At 41.0% G+C, this 19,462-nt stretch overlaps 1 protein-coding gene across 1 annotated transcript in view; it reads right to left on the minus strand.

The window, feature by feature from the left end:
- The window catches only part of fkbpl (FKBP prolyl isomerase like), a 50,558-nt gene extending 36,775 nt beyond the window's left edge, over positions 1-13,783 (minus strand). The window contains exons 1-2 of the mRNA XM_082519578.1: positions 13,696-13,783; positions 9,978-10,226 (exon numbers count right to left, since the gene is read on the minus strand). The gene's annotated coding sequence lies outside the window, so the exon portion shown is untranslated. The remainder of the gene's footprint in view (positions 1-9,977; positions 10,227-13,695) is intronic.
- Positions 13,784-19,462: the final 5,679 nt, after the last annotated feature.

The raw sequence follows: 19,462 nt of genomic DNA on the forward strand, positions 1-19,462 counted from the left end.
ACAGAGGACCTAGTGTGGGCTCCTGCTGGGACCACATTTAATCAAAGGCTTCTTGGCCGGCTTATCAAAGGGAATACTTTTCCAGCAATCTTCTTTGCTTCAGCCCCCTCAGCTCCCCAGACTCTGTCCAGTTCAGTCTCAGTTATATTAGAGAGTCCAGAGACTCCCGATAAGATGTACGGGATATCACATACAAGAACAAAAAGACCTGACAGATAAAGCTTTGAACTGCTGCTTCTTCACCACAGCTAAAATTTGTCTTATTACAATTTTTTGATGCAAGGTTGTAATACCTGAAGCTGTTTCAGAAACCATCCGTTCTTCTCCTCAGCCCGGAGAGATCATCTCTGGGCTCTCTGCATCTGCAGGCTGTGGTCTGGAGACCACAGTGGTCTTTTAATAGCCATGGGAGGCCAATATCATTAGATAAGATAAGCTTTATTGTCCCTTAGGGTAATTTTATCAAGCCATTCCAGTCACTGAGACTATTCTAGTGCCAGCGTCCGGTGGCAGAGTATATCTGTGTCCTGGATGCCAGGCTGGGAGCATTCCAGTTCAAGAGTATGACAGGCAAACCATTACTCTTTGCTGCTGGCAGGCAGCAAGAAGAGAAGAGGGAGGCTGTACTAACTGAGGGGACAAATAAAGCATCAAACAACACAGAGGGTTTAAAGGATACATCATTTTCTTGGTCAGCTTAGATCCTTTCCTGTTTGGTTACTGGCACAGTAGGTTAGGATTACTCACTAAATTAACTGCTGCATTTAGGATTTTTTTTAATTGGGTAGCTTAACTAACACAAACAGTAAGATGCAGAATAGCCAAAGTAAACAAACCAAAAGTAGGACACAATTTTGCAAAGATCCGTCACATTTTAGAGACTGCACCGCTCATCTCAAGGAAAATTTTTGGAGGTGGTTGGTTTTCCAGTACAGCGAGGAATTATTTCATGATTACTGACATTACAGGTGTGCCAGCGTGTTCTGACTTCCAAATAAAGAAGCCCCCCCTTTTCCCCTGTTGTAGCAGCGCTTGCCATGTTTCCAGTTCTCAGCAATTAACTTAGTGGGCTATTATCAAAATCAATACAAACAATGGCCAAAGCTGTAACATAAAATCTAGGCTGTAGTAAATCAAAGTTATCCGTTAATCCCGTAAGGCCAAGTAGCCTGACTTGGATCACTGCTTTGAGAGGAGCTTTGTGGTAAAGTCACAAGGTACAAGCGCTGCTCAGATGGAGCTGAATTTTCTGCATTTTCTCTTTAAAAAGCGGAGAGCGTTCAAACTGGTATAATGAAAAATGCTGCTGTAAGTGTCTTTGGATTTTTCTCTCTCTCGCTTTTTTTTTTACAGTTTTTTTTTTTCACATTTTCTAAATTTTTGAGTGTTTTTTCATTTTAAACACTTGCTCTATATTTTCTCTGTCTTGCTCTCTAAACTCCTCCTGTGTCTCAGTACTGACAGTTAAAAAGATTGATAAACCTTATGCCCCGGCTGTAATGCGTGTCAGTCTGAGCTCTGGGAGCCAAATGACAACAACTCTGAGAATAGAGAATGAACTCCGGTTACATATAAATCCGTGAACACTCATGCTAGAGGTACATAGGCAGAACTTAAGCTTACACTGGAAGAGAGATTTTAATGACAGTGGGGAGGAAGACGCTGACTTAAACTGGTAGATTTAGGAGAGAAAGAAATGTATAAGGTTACCCAGAGAGCTGGCGGGCATGTTTATCAGCAGATCCTAATCTGAGCCAAACTATGCTCCTCACAATTCATCATCATTACCCGCCCCGTGTGGCACATCTCTTTGACCGCCCTCCATCCACCTCCCCCCTCCCTCGACCACCTCCGATACAGGCGTCCTGTTGGTGGGAATCTAGCCGGAGATCCACCTTGGGGGTGGTCTGGGTGTCGGCCATGCGATCTGTTTTGCACACATATTCACATGTACGTACCTGCACGCTTGTATAGCACCCCATCACTGCTCCCTGAACTACCCTATCACCTGTCTGGTAAAACCCTCAGCGTGTTGGCGGTCCTTCCTACTGTGTCACTCACCGATCATGACCAATGCATCGCAACATACAAGTGTTTGTGTGTGTGTGCAGTGGGATGAGTTTACGCCTCAAGGCCAGAAGGACCTGTTTTCAGGTTTAACGTGAGTCTAGTAAGGTCGGGGGTCATAAAGTTTAGGCGTATTAACAGAAAAGCTCTGGCACTGTGAATGACCAGCAGCGATTTGCTGCCTGTTGACACCTCCTAAACATTAAGAGCTTGCTCATGTAGCTAAGCTCTCCTCAGGCTGGCCAGCAATGAGGTAAAGCTATTCAGGAGAACACCTGCTTTGCTGGATTTAAATCTGGCCTGCAGTGAGCTGCTCACTCTTGTCAACTCCTTCACTCATCTTTTATTCTTTTGCTCTGCCTCTATTTGATGTGGTGGGTGTCAGCCATTAGGTATTACACGGTGTAGCTTTGCAGAAACACTGTTGGATTGGAGGGCCTTTGGGAGCAGCAGGAGGTGCAGATTTGTTAGGGAGCTCAAACTAATATTTACGTGACCTCCTGAGACCTGCCTGAGGAGTGTAAAGACAGAAAGGGAGGAAAAAAGCACGAGTATGAATTGATGTGTGCTTTAAGTGGAAAAAGGGATTATGACATTAAAGATTTATCTGCTGAGATCCACTGCAACTGCCCTCCAACCCCCAAATTGTCCAGTTTTTCACTAACTGCTGCCTTTGCTCAGCCGCTCATGTAGCTGAGTGACTGCAAAGCATTGTGGTACAGCAGTGCAACGCCAAAACTATAGTCAACACACTGGTCTGAGAGGCTTGCCAAATCAATTCTGGCAAAAAAACCTTTCCTCTAAACTTTTTCATTCACACATACTGTTGTAGATGCAATATTTCCCTTGCTTTTGCAATTTGCTCCAACTGACGCATACAAGCATATGTCAGTGGACCTAAAGGAATTTTCCAGAGCAGAAAGCTTGTTTGACCTGGTCCATCATCAATTTGTCATCACTAATATATTCGTGATTTAACTCCTGACTGCTGGGCCAGAAGTCAAGCTTAGTGTTGGCTTGAAGAATACACAGGCGAGAGCTCAGTGCTGAGCCGGAGTCAGACAGTTAGAGAGTTAGTCACGGTGAATTCTTCACCGTACAAGGTGTGGGCTGCAATGTGACGAGGTTTGTATATGTGTGTGACAGTGAGAGTGTGTTTATCTCCCTCCCTGTGTGGGGATTTACAGACACACCTCGCAAGGCACAAACAACAGTGACCTGGAAAAATAGCCGAAATTCCACCAACATACCAGGAAATCTGGGGTTTAGGCTGACAATACACAAGCAAGACAGAGGTGTGGGAAATGGGAGAGATACAGGGTCAGGGTGTAGGCCTCACAGATACAGATACCAATGAGTGATACCAGCTGACTCACACTGATGCTGACACTAACAGTGATAGCATGGCTACCTGAGTGGCATTGACAGATAGATCCTGGAGCGCACACACAATCACGGCTTCTAATTAGCATGTGATGTGCCACAAAGCTATCCTTGTTCCTCAGACTTCTGGAAGTGGGAACAATATCTAGTGTTACCAGTGTTACAAACCGTCCAATCTGATCTTAGTAAAAGTCCCTTTTTTGTTGAGGTAAAGTAGTTTAACTGCACATTTAATCTCTGGGATTTCTAATTTTCATAAAAAGAAGTGAAATTTCAATAATCCCAGCTTTTCTACATGATAAAGAAATGCTTTATCGTGCAATGTCGTGGTTGAGCTGAGAAACATTTGTTAGTAGGACTGAAATTACTGTCCTGTGATTATAAAAAGTTTCTGTTAATTCACAGAAAAATTCCTATTTATTTATTTATTTTACTGTGGAATTGTGAAAAACAAATTTATATAGCCAAAAGTGGAAAAACATGACTTTCCGCCTCATTTAATTGATTATATGTTACTTAATCACTTTGGTGTAATGTGAATGTCCATGTGGGTGAGATTGGAGTTTTTGCTGGGCCCATTCTGGCCCCTGGGCCTTACGTTGGACACCTCTGTTTTAAAAGATCTCAATAACAATGTTAAGAGGCAAGAAAGTAAAAGCATCCACTGGAGTGTATACCTGTACTCAAACACGTTCACAACTGTGTGTTTGTTGATGCTGAGAGTGGTGTAGATGTGTCGAGTCACTGGAGTCAACATCCCTCTGTCAGTCTCCAATCGTCCTCACCTTCAAAAACACAAACCACTGAAGACACACACAGTTTCAGCCATGTGACGGATCCCAAACTCTGACCGCACAAACAAACACTCTCCATGTGGAATGTGGGAGGCTGTTGTTTGTGTTCGGAGGTGCACATTTATCCAGTGTTCTTTCCCCAAACGCTCTGTAAATTTGCATTGGCACAGAAGTCGGTCCATACACACAATTACAGAAACCTGACATTATCTTTAGCTTTATGTCTGTTTTACTTTTCCATCTACAGCCATTTGCAGAAGCAGCAAGCCTCCCTGCTTCGCCTGTCGTGATTTCACCTTCTACCCACATTGAGACAGTTGATCAGGAGCAAGGACACGGTACAGTAGCCCCTATCGCTCAGTAAACAGTGGTAAACAGAGCAAGCGCTCGGCATGAAATGGAGGAATACTGCACACAAAACATTTACATAGAGCTGCCACAGGAACAATATCATTTCAGTTTTACAATAAAGTGCTGGCCTAACAAAAACAACTGACGGAAACTCATCTGTCCCTCTGCCTGTTCGGAGTGACTTGTTTATGCTCTGGCCTCCCACTCTGTGTAAGGAGATAATTCAATCAAGTATAATAGAGCTTTCACACGAGCTTAACCCAGCTTCAATCCTAATGCTGCCGGACCAAACCTGGAGCCTGATCTCATATATCTAGCATTTCATCCTGAACCACAGCAGCAGATGAGAGGTTTTAAAGTTACTGTTCATAATTTGACATTAATGAAAATCAGAGGATGTAGTTTTACTGCTAAACAGTGAATCAGTTTAATGTTGTTCTAAATTAACATTCGTGGTTTATTTGGAAATTTAAAAAAAAACACAACTCAAAACTAAAGCAGTGTGGAAAAGATGACATCATAACGCAGTGCAACAACCTGCATTATTGCAGATAAAGGTTTAGGTGGAAAATAGAAGCTTTGTGTTGTGACTGGTGCCCCAGTGCCTGAAAGAGTGGTGGTATTTTAAATTGCACCCAGGGGCACACCACACCTTCTTTTGGCAATACTCCATTGTGTCTACATCTCTCTCCAGTAACTACAGCCAACTACTGACATTGTTTTGATCCATCTCAGAATGGAAAACTGTTCCTCTCGTGCAGAGAGTGTAGGAGCAGCCAGCAGCACTATAGTTAGTATACATCATGCATAACACATGGAACTTATGAATGTGTTGTATATACATTGTTCATGCACAGACCCATGCCCACAGTGTTACATGCAACTGATAAATTATCTAAAAGAACATTTCGTCTTATCCTCCATATATGTTTCACAGTTGCAAAACCTGTGCAGCAGCATGCAAGTTCACTAAATCACCAGATGCTCTATTCAAACACATGTGCTATATGCAAACACTAAAACTGGGTCATAGAATTGAATTTATGGCATCTGCATGATGGACGCCTCGATATTACGGTAAAGAAAGCTGCAAGCTGGAAAATTATTTGAGACATATCAGAAACGTTTTCCATTCTGGCAACATAGAGGCATAGATGTTAACTGCACATGACTTTTATGCATGCACGTGTTAAACACGAGAGGGTAGCGTGATTTTGTACAATGCTAAGATAAAGCGCACTCACATCTTCATTACTGGCTAAGAGATCCAAATCTATCAAGTGTTTGAACTGGGATAGTTTAGAGGAGAGTAAACAACAGTCTAATGTGTTTATCAGGCACTAAAGCACACACCAACAGCTGTTTACCACACAGAGAGCCAAAACGCATACAACAACAGCACCAAGGACATGCAGTCTGATGGCACTGCACAGTATAAGTGAAAGGTGATGTTGAGAGGGCTTTGCCTTTGAAATGTTTGGGAGAATGTGAACGCATAATTACCCCCCATGTGAATATCCAGCTGCTGCAATAGACCACTATCGTTTCAACAGAGAAAGGGAGAGTGAGACCTTAACATTTCCTACTCTATAGTGCCAGTCAATCAACAAATTGCCTAATGCATTTTGACAAATAAATACAGTGCCAGACAATCAACCAGAAGGAAGAAAGTGAGGCATGCAGCCATGCTTTAAAATAAAAACTGATAAATTAACTATGCATAGAGTAAATGCTTCTTACAACTGGATTTAATGAAAAGAATGCCAGGTTACTTCAAAGACATAATTTAATTCAAGGCATAGTTTCTTTAAATTCAGATGTGGATGAAAATGACATAAAAACAATTTCCTAAAAGTAACATTCTGTATGTATCATAAAAACAAAACACTAACGTTTATGGCATGAAACCATGTTCATCCATTCTGAATAATGACATGCTCCAACATACGATCTGAGCATTATTCAAAAAACCCAAAACCAAACCAGTGGGATGTTTTGGGAGCTACTGTATGCTAATTTGCTGTGAGCTGGATGAAAAACAAAATGCTTAAAGCCCGTATAATTAATATGCATTTTCTAAACTCAGTTAGTCTAAGAGACTAACTGAGTTTAGTTTAATGGCTTAAAATAGCTTGCATGGCATAGTTTAAAACTCATAAAACCTCACCAACCAGCCACTTCAAAGTTACTAGTCTTAACATTAAAACTTGTTTTAAGACTGCGAGTGGAAAAATTGCATTCAGTGGTGGGAAACACTACCAGACACTGTTTGCATAACCTGTGCAGCAAGCAAAGACTGAAAAGTTAGAACCAGCGCTGGTGGGGAGTTAACAAAGCACCACACACCTGCAAAACTGCATATTGTGCAGCAAAGTTAGAACAGTTGTGTGGTGTAGGTGCAGCTCTTCCTGCTTCAGATGTTAGTGCTAATACCGATTTCATTAGGTACCCGTCTTTAATGCAAATATCTAATGAGCCAACCACATGGCAGCAACTTAGCACATTTAGGCATGAAGACATGGTCAAGATGAAAAGCTAAAGTTCAAACTCACTGTCAAAATTAGGAAGAAAAGTGATTTAAGTGACTTTGAATTGTTGTTGGTGCTAGATGTGGTGGTCTGAGTATTTCACAAAATGCTGATCTACTGGGATTTTCACATCTCTATCCATCTCTACCTGACTCTAGGGTTTACAGAGAGGTCCAAAAAAAAGTGAGCAGCAGTTCTCTGGGTGAAAAGTCTTTGTTGATGCCAGAGGTCAGAGGTGAATGGACTACTTTCAATTGATTAAAAGGCGAGAGTAACTCAAATAACCACTTCCAAAGTATGGAAAAGAGCATCTCTGAATGAACAGCACATCGATCCTACATCAGATGAGCTAAACCACATGGGGGATATTCCATAAGGGGATGTTTTCTTGCCACAATTTGGCCCCATATTACCACCTGAACATTGTTTAAACCTACCCGAGTAATGTTACCTGACTATGTCTATCCCTATATGACTACAGTGTACCTATCTTCTAACGACTCCTTCTAGCAGGATAGAAGCTCAAATAATCTCACACTGGTTTGTTGAACATGTCAGTGAGTTCAGGACACTGAGTTATTGAACTGAGAGCTGGTGACTGTCCAAAACAGCACTTTTGAGATGAGGTTAAATGGGAGTTTGCATCATGGATGACCAGCTGACAAGTTTGCAGCAACTGCTTGATGCTGTTATGTCAATGTGGACCAAAATCAGCGCCCTGTTGAATCTATGCAAAGAAGAATCGAGACGGTTCTGAAGCCAAAAGGCCGTCCACCCTGAAGCTGTACCTAATAAAGAGGTCAGTAAGTGTATGGACGGATCAAATCTTCTTCAGTTCGACAACCTGTCTCAGCTTATTTATATTCTTAAGCAACATTTGACAGCAGACTACATTACTAACAATCTTTTTTTTAACCAAATAATAAAATATTTTTTCATGTTTCGACAGCACTATCATGTTTGTCTAAACTGTGCACACACAACTTGCTTTGGTTACATGGAACCAGGCTGTTTTGTCTGGGCTGTGTAACTTTCTATAACCAGGTTAGCCTTTTCACATGTGGAGATTTACACAAATTAAGTCATGAGATTAAATACCATTTGTTATTAAATTTAGTAATTTTTATCTTCTTTGTTTAATTTGACATGTGAGGTTTAGTGTTTGTATATACTGTAGTCTGTGTGCGTGTGGGGGGTGAGTGAAGGTGGACAGTTGCAGTATTTCAAACAGCTATTTTTGTCTGTCCTGTGAGCAAGGACCTCCCGCACTGCTGTTTGTAAGAATATTTTTCATGCTTAGGTTAAATAACCAGGTTGTTTAACACAATCTCTGAGTGAGAGGAAGCCTGAGAAACTTTTCCTGGAGGAAAAGTTTACTGGTAGTTAGGGAGAGAGGTGACGATGAATCAGACGATCAGCGTGTAGCAGTGTGGCTTCATGCTGAGAAATAGCACTGGAGATGTGATGCTTGCTTTGAGAGTGTTTATGGAGACGTACAAAGAAGGTAAGGAGGAGTCGCACTCTGTCTTTGTGGATCTAGAGAAAGCATATAATAGGGAGCCAAAAGAGGAGCTGTGGTACTGCCAGGAGTGGGACAGAAGTATGTGCAGGACATGTATGAGGACAGAGAGACAGGGGTGATGTATGCAGTAGGAGTGACAGATGGGTTCAAGGTGGGGGTGGGATTACATCAGTGATCTGATCAGAGCCCCACCTTGTTTGACATGGTGACAGATGAGGTCAGGCAAGAGCATCCTGTGATGTTTGCAGATGACATTATGAACTGTAGTCAGATTAGGGAGCAGGTGAAAGAGAGCGAAGACGGAAAGAACAGAGGAAGTGAAGGTGGATGAGTTTCATTTCCTGGGGTCAATGGACAGAGCGCAAGAAAGGTAAAAATGAGAGACAGACAGGGTGGAAATAGTGGAGACAAGTATCAGAGGGGATTTGTGACACAAGGACAGAAGGTACTGAGATCTTCAATTACGTACTTTGGAGATATTGGCACCAACAAAAGGACATGAGCCTGAGCTGAAAATGCTAAAATTTCTATTGGGAGTGACCCAAATGGAAAGGATTGAGCAGTTTGGAGACAAAGAGAGAAAGATAAAGCTGAGATGGTTTGGATATGGGCAGAACAGGGATAGTGGGTATATTAGTCATGGATGTTGAAGATGGAACTGCTAGACAGGAAGAAAAGAGGGAGACCAAGTCAAGAGTGAGGAAGATTAAAAGGAAAGTACATTACAAGTCTTTATATGACCTCTATTTTTTTAAGATTGACATTTTATTTTACAAATTAGAGATCAGAGGGATCCTGGATGGCATAAAGAGCATTTTTGTGGCATTCACTGTATGTTATCAAATCTGTTTGAGCCACATATTTTCTGTAGGATATGATGGTTTTAGAACTGACTGAATCTCTTTCCCTTTCTCTTTCTCAATATGTAAGAAGAAAGGGGCCAATAAAATCACAGACACAGCACATCCAAATCCTATTATGTGATTAATATGAAAATCCAAAATGCAAAATTGGTGTAAATGAATCAATCTGTTTTGCAAATATGAGTGGAATCTGCATGCCACGTGTGCAATTACCCAAGAAGCAAGCACTGGAGGCCTGGTTGGGAATCTTAGAGCAGACCATGTTCAGATAGTCTGATAAATGTTATCTGCTAAAGTCTGCATAGATTGCTAAGGCCGGTTTCTATAGCACCAAGGATCCTTCGTGCCTCTCTCAGGCCCTGTGTGTATACTGTCATGTCAGGAAAAAAAACAGTATCATCTGGCATCTCCAGACATCATTATCACAACCATCGACTGTCCAGTCCTCACACACACACACGATCATTACCTTTAGCGATATGCAGCACTCCGACAACTGTAAGGACGGCGGTAGGTTGAGGGGGTCTGAGTGTGGGACCGAGCCCAGAAGAAAGAGGCCTCTCTGGTGTGAGGAGGGCAGGATCAGTGTGGCACTCAGCCCTGTCTGGATCCAGTAGTGAGTGTGATGCGAGAGGGGATGGTAGGAGATAAGTCCACTTCACCAAACTCAATGGGACACTTCAGCAGAAGCACAGCTCTCACCCTGAGCACCGTCTGTCTGAGAGTATGAAGGACAGAGACTTTCATTTGATTACAACAAAATTCAAATGAAAAACTGCTTACTTGTGTTAGTTTGTATAGTCATTTATGGTCTGAGTAGCACCATATAGTCCAGCGATGGTGCATCTAATAAAGGCAGCATCACTGCAGAGGATATTTCATTTGTATAGGTACGTACAAGCATTTAAGTGTGTGTGCGCACAGTGACAGAGACAGATTAGGTGTCTGAGAGGGACAGATGGCCTTACAACCAACCTCCACTCACTCATTGAGTGAGATAAAGAGCCACATTCTCTCTCTCTCTCTCTCACACACACACACACACACACACACACACACACACACACACACACACACACACACACACACACACACACACACACTCCATTGCTGGCATCCAACCAATTGTGTGGAGAAATAACTCAACCCTTAACATGAACAAATAAGTGTGGATATTAGGCCTGTGCTGGGTCCGCTGAAAAACTGTAGATTCATCACAAGCTTCAAACAAACAGATTAGAAGACGACCGTCGTGGTATTCAAATGGACTTATGGGATTTGTCCGTGTATATACTCGGCCGAGCTGTGTGAGATTCGGGAGGGTTAGCAAGTATGAGTGTGTTTGTGTGTGTGTGTGTGCCAAAACAGTGACAGGACATTCTTCTACAAACAGGTTTTCAGCAAAGCTCTTATCTCCTGCTCTCTCCTCATCCATCCCCTTGTTTCGTCCTCTCGTCTGCTGGAAGAAACGCCTTTTGATTACATTTCCATCACAAATACGCTTGCAAAATGCAGCCTATTTCTCAGGAAGACAGCGTTGTAATAGGTAGACGCTTAAACCAGATATAGAACAAATGACGGACAAAGTCAAGCAGCATTACTGGTTTGTGAGTGTTTTGGGAAGGTCTGTGTTTCCGGGTGACCCCAGTGGCCCAGTCTGCCTGTCTATTAGAGCCGGGGCTATTAGACCATCAGAAAGTGGGAGCATCCCCTCTTGCCATGGTGATAAGATCAAGGCATTCCGACAGCCAAAGCGGTCATTACCCTGCGCTCTAGCCCATAATGTTCCTCTATTAAAACACCCTGTTGCCATGGAAATGCAGCTGTGGCCATTTAAGTCATTTCTTGGCCCTGCTGTCTCTCTGGGTCATTGACACACACGCACACAAACACACAATGCGCTGACATGTCGACTGATAAACATTTACACATGCACGCTGCTATCTGGGGCACTGTTTCCCTCCAACACGCACAGCAGAAACATGCACAGGTCCTGCTGTCTGGGCGTCTGGCTCATGTGGGGTCACGGCTGACCGGGCAGGAAGATGGTGAACATGGATGTCAGACGGTACAGTAAGACAGCCTGGAAGGCGGAGCCATTGTTACAGAATTTGGCTTCAAACACAGTCACAGACGTAGTCAAGTAGATGGATAGGAGGCTGACAGAAACACACGACAGATGCGTGCACAACACAAACACTGATCAGAGTAAACAAACACGTCGGGATGCTCAGAAGATTGTGTCAAACAAAGCCGACCCCCCTGTTCCACTAATCCTTTGGTGTCATCAGTAGACACCTCCTACGCTTGCACACACTTACAAACACACACACCAAATAATTCTTATAAACCACCAAACTCGACATCTTCCAGAAAAGCTTACCTAACCCTAATGAGCATACTGTAAAGCTCAGGTTTATTGAACTCAGTTCATCTCTGTTCTGCTTTTTTCTAAATGCACCAACTTTCAGAGTTTTGCTCTTAGTTTAGTTGTTCTTTGCCCGTCTTGGGGTAGGGAATAACATTATAGTCTGTGTGGTGAGGGTTCATCAATAGCCCTTCTTGTTCTGCTACCTTAGGCTCAAAATCCTGAAAAACAGAACCACAAGCTAAATCTAGAATAGTAATCACTGATCATCAGATCCTCCTTCTGCTTGTGTTTTAACATCCGACCTTAAGAGACATCTAAATGGATTTGACAGGTTTAACAATTTCCAATTCATGTGATATTTTCTGTGCCTTCAATGTAATTTATTTTAATACAAAAGCACCTCATTCTACCAAACACATGGGTGATATCCTGAATGAAACTTGTAGTAAAAAGTGCTTTGAATTCCATTTTTTAAAATGCCATATAAATACCAGTCCATTTGCCATAGTGGTCTCGAGCAGTAGTTCTCCAGGTTTCCTTCGGACATTTCAGACCTGACGATTTTCACAGGTCAAAGTATTGCATGAATCAACCATCAGACACTATAAAGTGTGTCTGATGGTTGGCGATGATCCCAAACATGTTGCCAATGAAGTAAAAGTACACATAGATAGAAAAACACAGTGGGATGCACCCAGTCATGGATTGGTCTTCCAAGAGCATGGAAAAAACAATTATTGAAGCAAAGTATGAACATCGTGACAGAAGACATGATAAAAGTCAGCCAGTATCCAAAGAACAGCTTTGAATGTCCTTCTCCAAAAAACCTATAAACTATACCTGAAGTCTACTTCAAGCTGTATTAAAGAATAAAGGTGGTCACACCAAATATTCACTTTCAAAATAAATCACAGGATCGGTTTCCAATTTTCCTATAGAAGTATAAAGGAATGAGGGGTGGCTTGAGACTTTTGCACAGCACTGCAAGAAATCTAATAGCTTAAAAAAATCGTTGAACTTAAAAAATACAATAAATATACCACAACAAAACATTTAAATTTGACATTTTACAAGACCCTCATTCTATGATCACTGAGCACTGCAGAAATACTCTACATGCAAGTACATGCAAGCTTAATACAACAACTTTAAACACTTCAAAACATCAAAAACACATCAATCAATCAATCAATCAAAGCTTTATTTGTCACAGGCAGGTTGCCCTGCACATAAATAATCTACAGTTTGTTTTAACTGTATACTTACATTTATCAGAAATATGGATGCTGAATATTAGAGAAAGTCAACAGTGTGTCCCTTATACAGAGCAAAGTGGCCAAAGTTTGAATGTATGAAACTTATGAGCTCTGCCTTATCAAAGTCATTTCCTACCAGCTGGGGTGCACAGTAGCCTGCATTACATGCACCGGTATAGTGTTTTATGTGGGACTTTATGGTGGACTACTACACCAAAGGTGTTTTCTATAATCATTTTTCTCCTGGCTAATGTTCTGTAACATTAGCTCGTCTTGTATCACAGTTTAATTGCTAGCTTTTTTTACACAGCTGTAGAAAATACCAACATATAAAATACTGATAATCTGAACTCCTGTGGTTGAGCTAGGTGGTAGCTTAGCTAGCTGTTTTTATTAGTTACTTTACCAGCTGTACAAGCTAACTATTGTCAGATTTATATAGCTTACCCAGGTTACAGCTAAGGTGCTAATAATAGCATTATTGCCAGAAAATTCATATAAAATAGAAATGCCAAATAACTTAAGTGCTAACTTGTGCAATCATATTGGCATGCACTCACCTACATCTTTATCAGGTACATATGTTCAGCTACTCATCATGGAAAAACCTAATCAGCCAATCACAAAGCAGGACCCCAAGTCGCTTAAGACCAGTACACATCCTCAGGACAGCCTGCTGAAGTTAAACTGAGCATCAACTGAACAAAAGTCATTTTTAAGTGACTTTGATTGTGGCATGGTTGTTGATGTCAGAAGGTCTGGTCAGAATATTTAAGAAACTGCTGATCTATTGAGATTTCCCAAGAGAACCATCTCTAGGGTTTATAGATAATGGTCCTAAAATATATATCCAATAAACAGCAGTTTTCTGTGTAAAAATGAGGTCTGAAGAGAACGGGCAGACTGCTTCGAGGTGATAGAATGGAAACAGTAAATTTAATAATCACTCTTTACAACTAAGGTATGCAGAAGAGCATCTCTGAATGTGCAACATGTAGAATCTTGAAGCTACAGCAGCAGAAGACCACACCAGCTGCCACTCCTGGAAATCAAGGCTATAGTTCACACAGGCTCACCAAAACGGGACAACAGAAGTGGATAGATACATAAGATTAGAACTACGTTCTTGGCACACCTTTAGCCTCCCTGTGTCAACTGAGCATTGTTAAAATGTCACAGGCTACCTGAGTACTGTTGCTGATGATGTCTATCCTTTGATAATTACAGTCTACCCACGTCACAAAGCTCAAATCATTTCAAACTGGTTTCTTGAACATGACAGGTTACTGTACTAAAATGCCTTCCACAACTATCTAACATCAAGTAGCATTGATATTTGTTTTGTTTTTCATATCAAAGCACAAAGAGAAAAGTCTTTTACTTAACAGCTGATTTATACAGGAAGAGCCAATAGCAAGTCAGCCTATACTGATATATACCATATGATATCTCACTGAAGGTCATGAAATGTCTTTTCAGACATTTCTCATCAGTCTTTTCCCCCCTTTTTTCTGTTTTTTGCTCTTCCTCACCCTCCAATTTTTTTATGGTTTCCCATTTTTTCTTCTCTTCTTTCAGGTATTTGTAGTTGTACCAAATGTTTCTCTTTTCTTTATTAAATTAAATTTTCTTTATTAGATTTTTGCTACATTCTCCTCTGGTTGATTGTATTTTTATTCCCTGTCTTTATGCTCATTCTGCAGTTCTTCATTTTGTGTTTGTCTTTTCAAACTCTTCTTTGTCAGAATTGGTCCCTTTGTACCAGAAATCTCTGCACTGGATCATTTGGTGTGTGCGATCTCTCGGGGTACAGCTTTCCTTTCGACAGACTTCACATACCCTTTGGAGCCAAGGTGTACCTCAGACTTATTGCTGAAACTTAGTGCCCCAGTGAAGAGGTTTAAACAAATCCTTTGTATTTTGGATAGAGTCACAAACAAAAAACACAAACACACTTTGTCCACACAGCAAACAGGATCAATTTTAAAAAAATCCATTTCTTGAATGAAATCTATTACTTATAAGGCCTCGTCTACTGTAAATATACCACTCACCTTTATCTTTTTATGGTATTCTTTCTCAACTGAAACATGAATCTAATACAAGGGATCCACATATATGAAACACATGTGTACTACACTCTAGTCCTGGCCCAACTTCCTGTCCATTTTCAGCTTAAGAGTTTACTGATTGCTTTTAAGGCTCGTAATGGACAGACCCCAGTTTATATCACTAGTGTCGTTTGTTTATGTTCAGCTCCCAGGTCTCTCAGATTTACTGGCATAAATCTCTTACATGTCCTAAGGTCAGGCCTCAAACGAAACGGTGACAGACCTTTGCAGCTGCTGCACCACGTTTGTGAAATTGGCTACAGCTTAACACAAAAGGAGTGCCCTTCATCTCTGCTTTTGAGACTATAGGCTCAAAACTCATCTTTATTCTCTGTCCTTTCCATCCCACTTATCTCCTGTTTGCTGTTACCTCTGTAACTCTGTCTCCTGCTGTCCTCTGGTGGTTGTTGTAGTTGTTATTCATTTGCTTATTGCCGATGGCCTCTTAATTCCGTGTCCATGTTTTACATAATTACATGCACATTTGTGTATAGGTAGTCAGTGAAAGCTTTGTTTAAATGTTCTTTATAAATAAATTTGACTTAAATCTATTAATATCTAGATAAACAGACAAATTAGAAATGTATTTCATTATTTGTGTGAACAACAAAAAATAATTTTAAAACTAAAAATAAAATAAAAACGTTCAAATGGAAATTTGATTTATAGAAACAGCAAGAGAAAAAAAAAGGGGGGGGGGGGTGTTACTATTGAACTGTTGCTTCAGCATTTAATGGGTTAAATCATGATAAGAGCCTTAAATAAAGATGATATCACTGAGTATTCTGTGAACTTTCTGTGCTGTTTTTCACAAATGTGCAAATGTTCTCATCTCTCTCCTTCGAGGTTCATGTGTGTCAGCCAAACACCTCTAACACATCTACTTTATTTATTATGATTATTTGGATTTTATGTTGATGTAAATCTGACGTTTTGGTGTCAAAAATGGAAATCTAAGTATTCTTCTATTTTCTACCACTCATGCGGGCATCCTATTGTCATTCTTATTTAATTGCTTAAGTTAATTACTTTAAACCTAAATCAGCAAAAAGTAAAAAAAACAAAAAGGTAATAGTAGTTTATTGTGGGTCTGCACTTCTGTGTGTATAAGACCAAAGCAAACACACTTCAAGCCTGACACACATTGACCTCAGGGTTTCTGTGGGACCCTTGAGTACATGTGCTTTGTTTTAGGTGAGCAAACTGCACCACCATGTGAACCCACAGCAACACTACAACTAAAGTGCTAACTGGTCGTCTTTTTTTGAAGACTAATTAGGTGTCATCGCTTTTTTTTTTTTTTTTAAATCACATCACATAAACACATCTACCAGACAATAGCTCACCTAATTTAACTGTTTTATTGTAAGTTATTGTGTAAAGTTCATATGTAAATTGAATAAAAATGAATGAAAATGCTGAAAAATCTAGAAGTGCACTGGTGCTGATTTTAATAGCAAAGGTTAAGTGCAGAGCTGTAGTAGCTACAGAGGGACAAAGCTGCTGAGCCATACCATGAAGTTATAGGAATGAGTTGATGAAGGTACGTTAAGAAGAGAAGTGACAATCAGTGAGCAGCAGTTTGGCTTCATGCTAACAGAAAACACCACAGATGCAATGTGTGGAGTTGCAGTGTGTCTTTAAAGATCTATGGAAAACAGAGGATGGTGCCAAGAGAGTAGCTGTGGTTCTGTATGTGAGGGTGGTGCAGGACAAGTATGAGGACAGTGAGACAGTAGTGATACGTGCAGTGGGAATGATAAATGGCTTTGAGGTGGGGGTTGTCCTGATTCAGTTTTGATGTGCTGAGAATAAACAACCAATACATAACAACAGGCAATGTTCTCTGCAACTCTGCACAAAGCTTCCTGCTCTGCATAGTTTCAGTCTGGGTAAAGAACCTAATGACCTCTGGCACAGTTTATAACTGAAAGGTGGCCTCGTTATTAAATGCATAAGACAAAATACACAGCAAATAAAACATAAAATATATTTTCCTAACAGGGTGGTATTACATGAACGATCAGTGCCTCTTCTTGTTTGCAATGGTGATGGATGGGTTGACTCCTGAGGTCAGGCAAGTCTCAATAAACTGATGTTTGCTGACAACATTGTGAGCTATACTGAGAACAGGAGGGGGAGGGAGAAGAGCCTGGAGAAGTGGAGCAATGATTTGGAGAGAAGAGGGATGAAACAAGACCACATACACTGTCACAGTGAAGACGCAAGGTGTAGAGATCAAGAATGGATGAGTTTAAATACCTGGGGTCAACTATTCAAAGCACTGGAGAATGCACAAGGGAGTGAAGAAGAGAGTGCAGGCAGGATGGAGACTAGTGTCAGGCTTGATATGTAACAAAAGGATGGCAACAAGAGTGAAAGGGAAGATTCACATGATGGTAGTAAGATCTGCTGTGATGCATGGTGTGGAGAGAGTGACACTAACAAAGACAGGAGGTGAAGCTGAAGGTGGCAGAGTGGAAGATACTAAGACTTGTTTGGTGTGAGCAGGGTGGGCAGGGTTAGAAATATATCAGAGAGAGTCAGGTTGAGCTGTGTGGAGATGAAGTTAGAAAGCCAAGGCTGACTGTGACATGCGCAGAGGAGGGATAGTGGATATAATAAACATGGTGAATATGGAGCTGACAGGCAGGAGAAAAAAAGAAGAAGACGGAGAAAAGACTTGATGTAGTAAAGGTCTAATAGTAGAGGCCTGTTCTGTTACATGAGACAGAGACATCTGCTGTAAAGGTAGCAGTCAGAAGAAGAATAAGTAGAAGCAGAACACTTTAAGCTCTGCATTTGAATTCATATGAAATATTTTTTAATTCCTAATCTCGTGCATTTTGGGGTTTGCGGTTTCTATTTAATTTGTTGTATTTTTTACATTTTTTTTTATTATATTTGTATATATAATAGGGAAGCACCACACAGGGGAATGTGAAAATCGTATAACATAGAACATATTTTTTTACACTCTTAGAAATATAAGGCGCAGAAAAGGCAACTGATTGAAACCCTCAGTTAAAGTTATCAGGCCCTATTCCATTTTCTAAAACATGCCGACTTGTTTGATAAGACTTGAGTTTGTTTCTTTTTTTGGGGGTAAGGGTATTTATAAAAAAGGGTTTACATATTTATCTAATACGTAAAATACTCCCAGTTTGAGGTTATGAGGATGCACAAATCCTTTGGAGGTTGTTTTAGCAGGAATCAAATGTGATACAACAAAGATTTGGTGCTACTTGCTCTGGTGACCCCATGTGAAGGAAGCAGCTGAAAGTAGCTTTTCTTTGGATTCTTTGTATGAACTGCAAACCAGTTGGTTATGGTAATGTACCATAGGGCACATATGGACCCAGCACCATCGGGCTTAGGTGGGCAGCCCACTATAGGCCCCATTACTGGATATGTGGGGCACATCTGGCCCTGTGCTGTTAGGTGGGGCCCAAATAGTGCCCGAAACCTACAGTGTTGGCATATTGTTAGTTTACTGCAGGCCTACATGAGCCCCCATTGTGGCCCCCTCTCTGCTTTGCTTAGTGTGGGCAGTCCACAGTCAACCCACATCATGGGCAACCCCACTGGGCACATCTGGGCCCTACATTTCCCAACAGGACTGTGTAAAGTGTGAGTCTGCAAACCTCTGCTCTTGCCCAACACATGCCCCAAGGGGACAGGTTCTGATTGAGAACCCATCAGTTGTTTGAACTTTTCTTTGTGGCTTAATAAAACTCTTATTCCTTGTCTCATGAACCACCTCAAAGCCAAGACAAAACAAAAGGAAGGTTTTAAGACAAGTTGTCAAGCTGACCCTGTTGTTATATTCTGTGTCCATGTAATCTTTCAAATATGCCACATGTCCATGCACAAGGACATTGCTTCTGATAAGCAATGTTTTGGCTGTATCGTGTGACCATGGAAGATGGAAAACTTGTCTCTATAAAGACAAGGTCACAAAGCATGCAGATTCCTGTCATACAGTTTGCATTGTTGTTTGACCCTTTTGCAAAGATTACTGAAACTCATAAAGACAACCCGTTTGTGTGAACCTCAGTTTCTATCAGATTTTGCCAACAGAAGCTCACACATCCCAAGAAGCTTTGAAGAACATTTAATTAATTAATTAATTAAAACTAAAAAAAGAAACTCAAAACTAAACAAACAACGTGCTGCCTGCTGGAGAGATTAGAGAGAAAATGTTAGCTTCCAAGTC

This window comes from Aulonocara stuartgranti (genome assembly GCF_965226115.1).
Source record: "Aulonocara stuartgranti genome assembly, chromosome: 20".
Lineage (NCBI taxonomy): Eukaryota > Metazoa > Chordata > Actinopteri > Cichliformes > Cichlidae > Aulonocara > Aulonocara stuartgranti.